The 13,418-nt window shown below is 45.4% G+C and overlaps 1 protein-coding gene across 1 annotated transcript in view; it reads right to left on the reverse strand.

Annotated features, from left to right (window-relative positions):
• Positions 1–13,418, reverse strand: part of LOC144153379 (sodium-coupled monocarboxylate transporter 2-like) — a 64,663-nt gene that overhangs the window by 16,911 nt on the left and 34,334 nt on the right. The window lies entirely within an intron of this gene.

Genomic DNA, 13,418 nt, shown 5'->3' on the forward strand with positions numbered 1-13,418 from the left:
CTGAAAATGTGAAGAGCTTAAAATGTTTTTTTATCAGAACTTCTACTGCGAAGGTACCTAATATCGTTTTTCTAAATTTCCGCGCATTGTGAAAGTAAGAAAAGCAATAGTAGAACATGAATGTTCATTTGTAGCCAGGGCACAACGTGGGAATTCTTGACAATGTCGGCAATCAAATTCTGACCATTTATTTTCTATTGTATTTGATTCGTAGTTTCATAGTGAACTGTAAAGAAGCCAGTCCAACATGAATTCTGAAAAAAAGGAGGTTGATACTCCCAGTTGCATAGTTAAATTTTCCCAACGATGCGTAACGTTCATTCGCGCGTAGTAACGTGAGCTTGTCTGAGCCATGGGCGAAGTTCATTTGCGGCAATGCAAGCAGATATGCGGCCCATTTATTGTTCTCGCAGCAGTTAGTTGAATGAAGTGACCGACCGACCGAAATAGTCAGCGTGATGGACGGTGGCGGAGAACCGCGTCGCCCAGATGGCCGAATTGGTAAGGCACTTGACATGTGCTCGGAAGGCATGTGATCGGTCTTCATCATAAACGTGCTTTCCTCTAAATTCTTTGCCAACATACAAATGCTAACCTCACAATTATTACTAATTAAAAAGGAAAAGAAACAGCTAAAGTATTGCCGCATGCTTTTTTTGAGCTTGTAAATTACTGGCCTTCCACTTTAAACACACACAGACACACATGCAGACAGACAGAAAGACACACACACACATATGTATATAAATATATGTATATATATATATATATATATATATATTTATATATATGTATATATAGAAAAATTACTTTGGAGAAGGGAGCGGCCTCAGACTTCTGCCAATGTTACGGCACGGGGACTTGTCTTTTTCAAGGCATATATCTATCTATATATATATATATATATATATATATATATATATATATATATATATATATATATATATATATATATATATATATATATATATATATATATATATATAGGGAGTAGTAGAACTTTGAAGATGGTAGAGAACACAAGAGAAGAAAAACTTCGAACAAGGTAAAAGCACGATTGTGGCCTACGTTTCAGCAAAGAGAACTTGCTTTCCCAAGCAAGTTCTCTTTGCTGAAACGTAGGCCACAATCGTGCTTTTACCTTGTTCGAAGTTTTTCTTCTCTTATATATATATATATATATATATATATATATATATATATATATATATATATATATATATATATATATATATATATATATATATATATATATATATATATATGGGCGCGTATATACTCTGGGCGCGTGTTTTTATTTCTCACGTAATTAATAAAAAAAGTTAATAATAATGTAACGTCACTAACGGTAAAAAAAAAATAAAAAAAAAGTCTAACCTTCCCCTATGCCTTCTTTGGCGTTGTAGACTGCCGGCATTTCTTTCTATATATATATATATATATATATATATATATATATATATATATATATATATATATATATATGTAACGCAGGAGACATGGTGTCCGTCGAACCAACACCTTTATTAACAACTTCTTCCTCGTCCACCACTAACGCACCGCACCTTATCTTGGTGGCTACTCTCCCATTTCGGCCAACTGCACTGTACCATCCATCTGCGGTACATCACATATATATATATATATATATATATATATATATATATATATATATATATATATATATATATATATATATATATATATATATATGCAGGGGAAGAAGAGAAGGTTGAGGAGCAGAATAAAAGGATGGTTCCCAAGTGAACAGCCTCGGATCATTACATTGGCGCAGCCGACAGGATTCCAAAGACGGATACTATGTGGATTACTCTGCATGCCACGCGGAACTCACAAGGCAAGTTTTACTTCTCGTCATGCCACGTCGACGACGAAGTGCCGTACGTGTTGCCCGAGTGCATCACAACACCACAACTGTGTGACTGGGTGGCAAAGTCCGGCCAGACAACCGAGCACCTGACTACCCAGTTTTCTCTCAAGCTCAGAGCGAAGCTGTCCGAGTTCCAGGAATACTTCATGGAGCCAACCATGAGGGCGTCAGGGAACACGAACACGACACCGAATGTTAACGTTACTACCATCGACCCAGGCCTTCTTCTGATTCTGCAAGAGCAACAACGGCTGGCAGAGAGGCAACAGCAGCTCATGGAGACCCTCATCGCTACGGTCCAAGCTCAACAAAGACAGCGCACAGAAAGGGTGAAGCCGGATCGGTTTGACGGAGAGAGTTCAAGTCCTGAGGATTGGATTCGTTCCTATGAATACGCATCCGAGAACTCCTGGCACAAAGCTACCGACCGAGTGGAAAACATGCGGCTGTTTTTGACGGGACTTGCAAAGAAGTGGTATGAGCTGCACTTCTCCACACACGCATCAGACAGCTGGGACAGCTGGAAGGCAAGCTTTCTCGCAGCGTTCAAGGAAAACCCCGTGGAAAGGTGGGACCGTGCAATTTTCTATAAATACCGACCGGGCAAACCCTTGCAGTATTTTTATGAGAAAAGGCGCCTACTAAAAATGGCTGATTCTAATCTCCGGGAGTCTTCATCTGTGCCACTGATTATTCACGGGTTGCCTAAGGATCTTCAGAAGCAGGCGCAGCTTAAGTCCCCAAAGACAATCGAGGAACTTTTGGATTGCTTTTAAGGCTTGTGCATAGATGCTCCTCCGAGAATGCAGGGTACGCGACGTTTCAATTTCGAAACCGGGCAAGCGTGAGAGAGGTCTGGAACTTCCGAAGTGTCATCGGGTACACAAAGAAATTCGTACCGAGGACATGGTGTCATTCACCTTGCATCCCCCTGCAGTGACAATATAACCTCGGATGAGTCCCATCAAGTCGAAGCACATAGTGACGCTGAAGCAACCCAGAAAAAAAACTAATAAATGAGAGTGATCAGTCCCACCCGACGCGAAAAATTGAGACTGTTTACTTCACCACATTAAATCTTCTTTTCATAACCTTGGGAGTTAACGGCACCGACTTCACAGCACTAGTTGATAGTGGCGCTTCCGTGTCCGTTATAAACAAGTCACTTGTGTCTGAAAAACATATTCTTAAAGGGAGACCAGTAGAAATACAGGGCTTTGACGGAAGGAGACAACTTTACGATGAGTGGATAAAAGCCAAGGTGACGTACCAAGGTCAAAGCACAGAGATCGACACCTTAGTTGTTAATGGGTGCGAATACCAATTTCTACTCTCAAGACCTGATAAGAAAAGACTTAAAATAAACCTATACTGGAATGATAATGTCTGCGTTGACATGGAGGCCTGCGGTTCCCTGAGCACAACAGACCGACTTGTTCGGTGTGAGGAGGACGTTCGCCTCAAGTTTCCAGAGCTCGTTTGCGTCGGTACTTACCCGCCAGCAACAACAAAATTCTCTGTTCCTCTAAATCTTGCTGATGTAAGACCCATTAGACGAAAGCCTTACAATATGTCCCGTGAAAGAAGACTTTGGCTAAAGAAAGAACTTCAGCACATGCTGGAAGCTGAAATAATACGCCCGTCAGTCTCCAAATTTGCTTCCCCCATTACATTAGCGTTAAAAGAAGATGGCCCATTGCGTTTTTGCATAGATTACAGGATTCTAAACAGACAAACTGACCTTTTCCCATTTCCGATTCCACGAATAGACAACATCATTGAAGAGACGGGAGGCTGCCACGCCTTCTCTCGCATAGACCTGTGCAAGGGATTTTGGCAGATTCCTCTAGAGGAAGAGTACAAACACTACACGGTTTTTTTTCACACCCTTCGACGTGTACGAATACAACCGGCTACCTTTCGGGTGGAAGAACAGCCCCGCCTGGTTTCAGAAGATGATGAATGGGGTGTTGAAACCATTTTTGGGCCTATTTTGCAACGTTTATGTTGATGACATTATAGTGTACTCCAAGGATGGTAGCTCACATTCGGAACATTTGACCGCTGTCTTGACCGCCCTGAGGGCAGCCAAGCTGAAAGTGAATTTTAAGAAAAGTGAGTTCTTTAAGCCGAAAATCACATTTCTCGGCCGCGTACTGGATGGCTTCACTAAAAGCACGAAAGAGGAGTCCGTTGAACAGGTACGAAATATGAAGCGACCTGAAAACATACACGCACTGCGAGTTTTTCTCGGTCTGGCAGGACACTTCCAGAGCTTTATTCCGAAACGAAAAGGATAGTCGAGAGTGAAATGAAGTATAGGAAGACGATGAAACGTTTCTTCGACAGGCGCACAAACACGAGTATTCCGGCTGTTTCTCCAGACGATTTGGTCTTGGTGCGAAAAGGATGTGGCAACTCAAAAACCAGACCTATCGGGCCCTTCGAAGTTATCAAGACAGCATCTACCAATGGCGTTTTGAAGCCCGTGTGGTACATGACGGGTAACGGGACTGTGGAAGTCGCGGCCATCAGCAACGTGGTTCCCTACACACAGAGGAAGGACGAAAACAGGGCCCCGGAGAGTGTGGAGAGCCGAAGACGACGAAGGCAGGACTAGGGGCAAGGAAGAAGAGAAGGTTGAGGAACAGAATAAAAATATGGTTCCCAAGTGAACAGCCTCGGATCATTACAATATATTAAGTGCAATGCACTTCTTAAGCGACCCTGAACCTGCGTCCACCGGCGATGTCCGCGCACGTGGAGATGGGCGCGCGCAGCCTGGCCGCTGACATAGCACATACCCACGTGGGGGATTGGCCAGGAATCTCCTCGTCTTCCTTGGCAACGGGGGGAGATGGGCGCGCGCTGCCTGGCCGCTGACATGGCACATACCCACGTGGGGGATTGGCCAAGAATCGGGCGTGAGAAGGGCTAATGCACCTGCTTAAAGGAGTACTGACACGAAATCTCAAAGCTGAGATCCGCTCCAGCAATCAAGTACAACGACAACACAAATAGGTGTCTGTGAATAAATGCATCTTTCTTTCTTTGTAGTTGTGTGTGTGTGATCTCTCTTTCGCGAACATTACCGAACCGCGCAAATTCAACTCGTGCATTCCAACTTTCACATTCTTCCCCTCCGGGAAATGCGGGGATTTTATGTATTAAGGCTTGGCGATCAAGAATTCCTCGAAAATGCACAGGCGAGAATATGGTAGCTCATTGAAACAGATTAAGCATTTTCAAAGACAGAAAGTGGAGAAAAAATGCCAGCCGGGTGTTGTCTGAACCCACGACATCCAGAGTACGCGTCTGGTGCGATGACCACTACGCTTCCGGCGGAGCTGTATTCCCTCCATTTTCTCGGGTATTTATGTGAAGATATTTGTTTCCTGCGCTTGGGGGGTGGTAAGCAGCGCCACCGAACTACTCTGAGTGAAGGGGACCTTCTTACCACCCCCGGTCCATGACTCAAGTGTCTACGGCACGTCCAGAGTGGTCGACCAGCGCTGAATCCTCTTATGCTACCCATGGCATCTAGACTGTCAGAACAGAGGCCCTGGCTATGGATGTGGCGAATCAGAATGGGAAATGAGGTGCTCGTTGAATTAAGACAGAAACGAGGGTTGGCAGTCAAGACTGCCTCGGAAAAGCAAAGAGGAGAATGCGGCAGGTTATTGGAACAGCTGAAGACTTTTGAAAGACAGAAAGTGGAAAAAAAATGCCCGCCGGATGGATTCCGAGCACACGACCTCCAGAATACGCGTCTGGTGCGATGACCACTGCGCTACCTGCGGGGCTGTTTCCCCTCCACTTTCTCGAGTATTTATGTGAAGGTATTGTGAAGGCAATGGCTGCATACACGGCGCGGGTAATTATTCAGGACGTTGTGTAGCATATTCAGTGCTTAGTGTACCATTGACTTCATTGAGCCAATAATCTACATCGCCATCGTGTAGGGCTATGGGGTTCACTCGAACTGCTTCGTCGGATCGTGGTTGCTTCCATGACCCGTGATGATTCCTAACCTCATCTTCACCTGCAGCAAATCCTTCGCCAATAAATTTATATATATATATATATATATATATATATATATATATATATATATATATATATATATATATATATATATATATATAAATACAAGAGAAGAAAAACTTCGAACAAGGTAAAAGCACGATTGTTGCCAACGTTTCAGCAAAGAGACTTGCTGTCGTCAGGGCAACCGAGACTAAGCCAGTTTTTTTCGAAAAAGCAGGACCAACCTGATATTACCGAACGCACCCTCCACCCTCCTACCACTTGGACTCCAGATATAGATGAATCTCCAAAATTAGATCTGTACTTAAAATCACTATCAAGAGAAATATTGGCAACAACTGGGCGATCAATTAGCGCAAGAACCTAACTCCGTCGGAGGAAGTTACCCTGAATAGACTATCAGCCAGAACCAACATAGTCATAAAGCCAGCCAACAAAGGTGGTAGCATAGTCGTTTTACCTATGGGAAAATACAAATATGAAGCTTATAGGCAGCTCAATAAACCTTGCCACTACAAGCCCTAGGATAACGATCCGAGCCAGGAATACAGCCTAAAAATTCTTCAGAGCCTCGTAGATCTGCGATCCAGAGAATTAATAACGACCACTGACTTAAATTTTATGAAAGCGAATAATAAACATGCAGGACATTTTTACCTCCTCCCACAAGTCCACAAAGTCCCCGCAGAATTATTGTTCGCTGCCGACATTCCCGGCAGATCCATAGTTTCGAATAACAATACCCGAATCGAAGCATTATCTGTATTTCTGAATCATTACCTATCCGACATTCCGGCTCTTCTTCCTTCATTCGTTCAGAACACCCCCCACTTCCTCCGCATAATAGAAGAGATAAATAAGGGCGGGCCCCTACCCAGTGGAACCCTCCTTGTTACTCTTGACGTAGCCGCATTGTATACAAACATCCCTTTCGTCGAACGAATCGAAGCTATTTCAAAAGCTCTATCAAAGCACCCGCACAAACATTGGCCAGAAGTGTACATAACTTTGTTAAAACTAGTTTTACTCTCAAATATTTTCATTTTGACTCATCTTACTTTTTGCGAGTGTTTGGGACCAGCATGGGCACTCCATTCGCGCCAACCAATGCCAATATTTTCATGGGGCAACTTGAAGCCACCCTGTTAAGCTCTTTTCCGCATAAACCTCAGGTGTACCTCCGCTACATAGACGACATCTTCGTGATTTGGGAACACGGTCGCGCGACTCTAGAAACGTTTGTATCTCATCTCAATTCTTCGCATCCGACTATTAAATTCTCGTGCCAGTATTCTGAAAAAGAAGTGAACTTCCTAGATGCTACTGTAATTCTAGACAGCGGTAAACTTGAAACTACGTTTTTAGAAAACCTACAGACAAGCAGCAGTGCCTAGATTATAAAAGCCATCACCCGAGACACTGCAAGCAAGGCACCTTTGTAGGAAAAGCCACCAGGCTTAGAAGAGTATGCAGTGAGGACAGTGGCTACATAGAGCACCTAGACGAACTCAAGTCCACCCTTATGAAAAGGAACCACCCCAAACGCTCACTTGATCAGGCGTACCAACGTGCGTGTAATCTCAAAAGGGATGACGTGCTCAACAAACAGCGACAAAACGAAAGCGCCAGGCCGCCTGCCCAAATAAGTAAATTTTCAAACGCCCTCTTAAACGTAAACAATATACTGCGGAAGTACTACCCCATTTTAGCCAGTAACGACCGACTTTAAAAGACTTTCCCAGAAGCACCAAGGGTTACCTACCGGAGAAACAGGAAGTTAAAATATATTTTAGTACATGCTAAAATAGGGCCTTCAAAGCAACCAGTCATAGCCAGCTGCTCCCGCACCAGATGCAAGACTTGCAGGCACCTGCAGACAGACTGCATTATAAAAAGCACAGCTAGTAATATGTCCACAAGAATAACTCAAGTTTCACGTGCGCTTCATCCGACATTGTGTATATGTTGGAATGCTCAATGTGCCACAAACAGTATATAGGCGAAACCAGTCAACCTATGACCCTACGTCTTAACGGTCACCAGGGCAGATACTCGTAGCAAATCCTCCATAGCTCTAGCGCAGCATTTCAACCAACCAGGGCACAAGTTTGATGACCTTAAGTCGTGTATACTTCAGTCAATCTTTAAGTCTCCGAGGTACAGGAAATACCCAGAATCCTATTTAATTCCCAAATTCACCTCCATGGAACCTACTGGAATTAATGCGTCTAGGGGCAACTTGGAATCCCTGCGATATTCACCGGGAATACAGAATTAGGCACTGTCTTGCATATACCTTATCCAGAGACTATGACACTTCCCTCTGTTCTTTACCTGGTCACCTAATTTCTTTTACTTTCATTCCTTAGCTTCCAGCTTAATACTCGCCCGCATCCCTCCAACCTTTGCTTTTGGAATTTCATTTTATTTATTTGATTTCTCTTTTTTTAATCCGCTTTGTCTTGTGCCCCGTACGTCACTTTATGTTTTGGTTTTTGAGTTTCAGGACAGGCCTGTTCCAGGAATGTTGCCGTGGGGGACACCTGCCATTTTACTTGCCGGGTGATTACTTTTTCCTTTGTGTGTGGGTTTGTGTGATTTCCCTCGCGGATTTTTTTCTCTTTTTTTTCTTTTTCCTTGACCTAGTTATTCCCCCCCCTCTCTACCTGCTCTTTTGACATGAGGCATGTAGATAGTTTCTGATGAGGACCCCATTCTCTCCGCATGGTCTGCTGCCGGCGGTTCTGAGAACCTTCCAGTATGCCCCGCGGCGGGTCAACAAACACCCTCTCCTCCTTTCTATCGAAAAAGTCCCGCATTTTTAACCCCCGGCGGACTCCCCTGTGACCAACTTCGCGGCTCAAACTATACAACCTTCTTTCCCCCTCAATATCTCCCTCGACATACTCCCAAACCAATCCGCTTTCTCAATTTCACTTCCTTCTTTCCTTCTCTCCTCTCACCTAGGGACCTACTCCTATATAAAGCGCGCCAGCCAGGCGAGAGATTGCCCTGACGAAAGCAAGTCTGTGCTGAAACGTTGGCATCAATAGTGCTTTTACCTTGTTCGAAGTTTTTCTTCTCTTGTGTTCACTACCATCTTCAAAGTTCTACTGCTCCCTATATATATATATATATGTATATATCGAAGTTGCAGTCCTTATTGCCAGTGCTGTTTGGCGTTTTAACAGTGTTTATAGTGCCGAATGAGGTATGATTGCATTTTTTTTTGCAGGAATAAATAATTGATAATTCAAGTCGAGAAAAGCGGGAAAAAAATTTTCCGGAAGCGGGAAAAAAACGGCGCATTTTTTCTCAACTTGAATTGTCAAATATTTATTCCTGCAAAAAAAAGAAAAAGAAAAAGAGAAAATGCAATCATACCTCATTCGGCACTATAAACACTGTTAAAACGCCAAACAGCACTGGCAATAAGGACTGCAACTTTGATATGTGTCCTTACGGAATCCCTCGTCCCGTACGTCTCTGTTCTACAAAATATATATATATATGTATGTATGTATGTATGTATGTATGTATGTATGTATGTATGTATGTATGTATATATGTATTTATATATTTATATATATATCTTCTGTTCTCTACCATCTTCAAAGTTCTACTACTCCCTGGATTTTATATATATATATATATATATATATATATATATATATATATATATATATATATATATATATATATATATATATATATATATATATATATATAAATTCGCGTACAGCGAATGCGGGGACGGGGGTTTTGCGAGCTTCACTAGCAGAAGCTAATAGAAGAAGCGGCGAAGAAAAACGCTCTTGACAGAGTAGCACTCGAGCTGCCTGAGCAAAACACTGATGATGATGCGTTTCCGATAGCACTCATTCGTCGTCCCCGTCACCTTGGCTACGTGTCACAATTTAGTTCGTTTACATGCTTGTGGGTACGTGACAGTTTACCTCCCCTCCAAAGGAAGCATCGTCCCGATGCTAAGGCGGAAAAAAAAACAGAACTTAATTTGCGACCTTTCGCGACCTCGCGAAGAATGGTTTCATGCGGACTATGTGGACGACCTCAAGCCGACGACGACGGCGCACTGTGGAAACGCTGTCCGCCGGAGTAAGTGCATACGTGACGTGAATAAGTTGCTGTAGTACTCTGTAGGGCCCGACGTAGCGCTTCACTGGCTTCTCGCATAGCCCTCTTCGTCTGATCAATCTCCATACCCACACGTTGTCACCAGGCTTGAAAGCGGTGTGCCTCTGCTGACCATTGTAAGCAGTAGCATCATGGAGCTGTTGTAGCCTGATTCTATGTCTTGCGAGCTGGCACGCCTGTTCCTGGCGCTGGGCGAACTCCTGCGGAGTCGTGTCGTCACCCCCACCGTCGTGAGGCAGCATGGCATCCGACATTGTGGTTGCTTCGCGACCGTACGCAATGGCGAATGACTTCATGCGCGTGGTTCTTTCCTCACTGTATTCTAGGCAAAAGTCACGTATAGTAGAACTTGGTCCCAACTCTTATGTTGCTCGTCAAAGTACATGCTCAGCATGTCTGCAAGTGTTTTGTTTAACGTTCCGGTCAGTACGTTTGTCTGGGGATGGTGAGCTGTCGATTTTCGTTGGGAAATGCGGGTGAGGTTCATGACGGCGCGCACCAAATCCGCGTTGAATGCGGTACCACTGCCTGTAATCAAAATTACCGGAGCGCCATTGCGCAAAACAATGTTTTCGATAAAAAGGGGGCCACGTCGAAAGCTGTGCAATGCTGGAATGCTTTCGTTACGGCGTATCCTGTCAGATAGTCGGTGGCGACAGGTATCCACTTGTTGCCGGCATGAGGCGTAGGAAAGGGGCCCAAGAAGTCTATGCCGATTTGTTGAAACGGTGTTTCTGTTATTTGGAGAAGTTGAAGTAATCCGGCTGGGCGTCGCGGCTGTGTTTTACGTCGCTGACAGTCACGGCAGGTACGGATGTATTGCTTCACTGTCGAAGGAAGTTTGGGCCAGTAATACCTCTGTTTAATTCGGGACATCGGACGTGCATAAACTAGGTGAGCAGTCGTTGGGTCGTCGTGGCAGGCCTGTAGTATTTCTTGTCTAAGGGTCGCGGGAATAACGAGCAGAAAGTCGCTTCCACTCGGGGCGAAGTTTCGCTTGTGGAGGATGTTTCTCAAAGAAAAAACTGGAGTCCACGTATGAACAGCTTTGGCTTTTGCGTAGTTCGCCCTTCTCTAGTTCGCCCTTCGAGAAAATCTAGAAGTGGCTGCAACTCAACGTCTTAACTTTGCTGATCGGACAAAGTTGTGGCGTCGATGGCACCATGAAACGCCACGTCGTCATTATCTTCCGGTACAGGGGATTCTACTGGAGCTCGAGACAGGCAGTCGGCGGCAGAATGTTGTTTCCCTGACTTCAAGACCACCGTCATATCTAACTCCTTAAGTCGAAGGCTCCAGCGGGCTAGGCGACCAGCAGGGCTTTCCAAACTGGCCAACCAACAAAGGGAGTGGTGGTCGCTAACAACTCGAAATGGGTGACCGTAGACGTACTGCCGGAATTTCAAGGCTGCCCACACAACAGCCAGACATTCCTTCTCTGTAGCTGAATAGTTATTCTCCGCGCGCGACAGTGTTCGGCTCCAGTAAGCGACAACTCTCTCCGCGCCATCTTGCCATTGAATCAGCACTGCTCCAAGGTTAACGCTGCTGGCGTCTGTATGGATTATGGTGGCCGCATCTTCATCAAAATGGGCGAGCCCAGGCGGCACTTGTAAGCGACGCCGCAGGTTCTCGAAAGCAGCCTGCTGAGTGGTCCAAACAAAGTTGACGTCATTGCGGGTGAGTCTTGTTACCGGAGCCTCAATGTGGGAAAGGTATGGGATGAAGCGCCGGTAATAGGAGCGTAGGCTTAAAAATTGCCGTACGGCCTTTTTCTCGCCAGGCGGCGGGAAGTTGGACACGGGGGATAATTTGTCAGGATCCGGCTTGATTCCGGCGTGGCTGTCAACGTGGCCCAACAAACAGAGTTCTTGTTACCCGAAATGACACTTTTCCGCTTTAGGTGTGAGACCAGCTGCTTTTGCCGCGTGAAGTACACTGGATAGTCTTTTAAGGTGCCAAGGTTGACGAGAACACGATAGCGTTGTCAAGGTATACTGGACACTTCTGCCACTTGAGACCGGAGAGAACAGTGTCCATCATTCGTTAGAATGTTGCCGGTGCCGAATACAAGCCGAAAGGGAGCACTTTAAATTCATAAAGTTCGTCCAGCGTTATGAAGGAAGTTTTCTCGCGGCTGCGCTCATCCACCTCGATCTGCCAGTACCCGCTCTTTAGAACCATCGACGAAAAGTAACAGGCATGACGAAACCTGTCGAGGGAGTGATCAATCCGGGGCAACGGGTACACGTCACTTGATTGAGCTTTATGTTATCAACGCAAAATCGCAATGTGCCGTCTTTCGTTTTCACCAAAACGACGGGTGATGCCCAAGGTCTTCGAGAAGGCCGGATGACATTGTCGCGCAACATCTGCTCCACTTGGCTGCGAATTGCGTCTCGTTTCTTCCCAGAGACACGATAGGGGTTTTGACTAAGTGGCCCCACATTATCATCAAGAATGATGCAATTTTTTGTAAGTGGAGTTGGACGCACGCCAGATGTCGAAGAGAAACAGTCTTTGAAGGTCGTCAGCAGCGCCAGAAGTGCTTGTTGTTCTGGCAGATCAGAGGAGTGTTTTCCACTTGCTTTAGGTGCTTCACAGCACTGAGCGAGTCTGTGTAAATATGCACCTCTTTGATGTTAGGGAGGGCACTTGCATCTCTTGTTGCGTCATATACAGCCTGGAGATTCAGCGCAGTTGGTCTGGCGTGTCGGTTGAATAACAGCCCGAGCCTTTCAGTTCTGAGTGTGTGGAACTGACGAAAGCGGTCCGTCCACCGTGCGGGAGAAGGGCTGCGGCTGTGCACAATACACAGCAACCTTCAGGACCTGTGGTATCTGAGGTTGGCGCTGGCTGCTCACGGCGAGAAAGCTTCGTTGTCCTATTGGTGGTTATTGCTGTATAGCGCCATGGTGGAAGGTCGTCTATGCTTGAAGTCACGGGAGGCTCCTTACAGAAATCCTAATGGAGCGCTTCGACCATACGTATATAAAAACGCTTGAGCTTTCTTGCTTCTTCACGCCTGATTTACAAGCTCTGTGATAGTGCTGAGCTGGGCGTGCTCCTGTAAGATAGGAATCGGAGTGAGACGAGGAAGTGCCATGATGGGGCGCATGGACTCTGTGTTGACAGCCTCAAGCCTCGCCCATGGTTGTGCTGTCAGTCTGTGAAAATCTGCCTGGTAGTGTAAGCGCGGCTGTAGAACAGCGGGTACAAGTCGCCGAACCAGCTCCGGGCTGGCTCCTCCACTCCGATTTGCAATCCTCCGGATCAAGTGCAAGGTCGTCCAGGAGTCTTTCCGTGCCTTTCGGAACCAATGGAT

This window comes from Haemaphysalis longicornis, unplaced genomic scaffold, assembly GCF_048455015.1.
Source record: "Haemaphysalis longicornis isolate Haplotype H1 unplaced genomic scaffold, Haemaphysalis longicornis Haplotype H1 scaffold_9, whole genome shotgun sequence".
Taxonomy (NCBI): Eukaryota; Metazoa; Arthropoda; class Arachnida; order Ixodida; family Ixodidae; genus Haemaphysalis; species Haemaphysalis longicornis.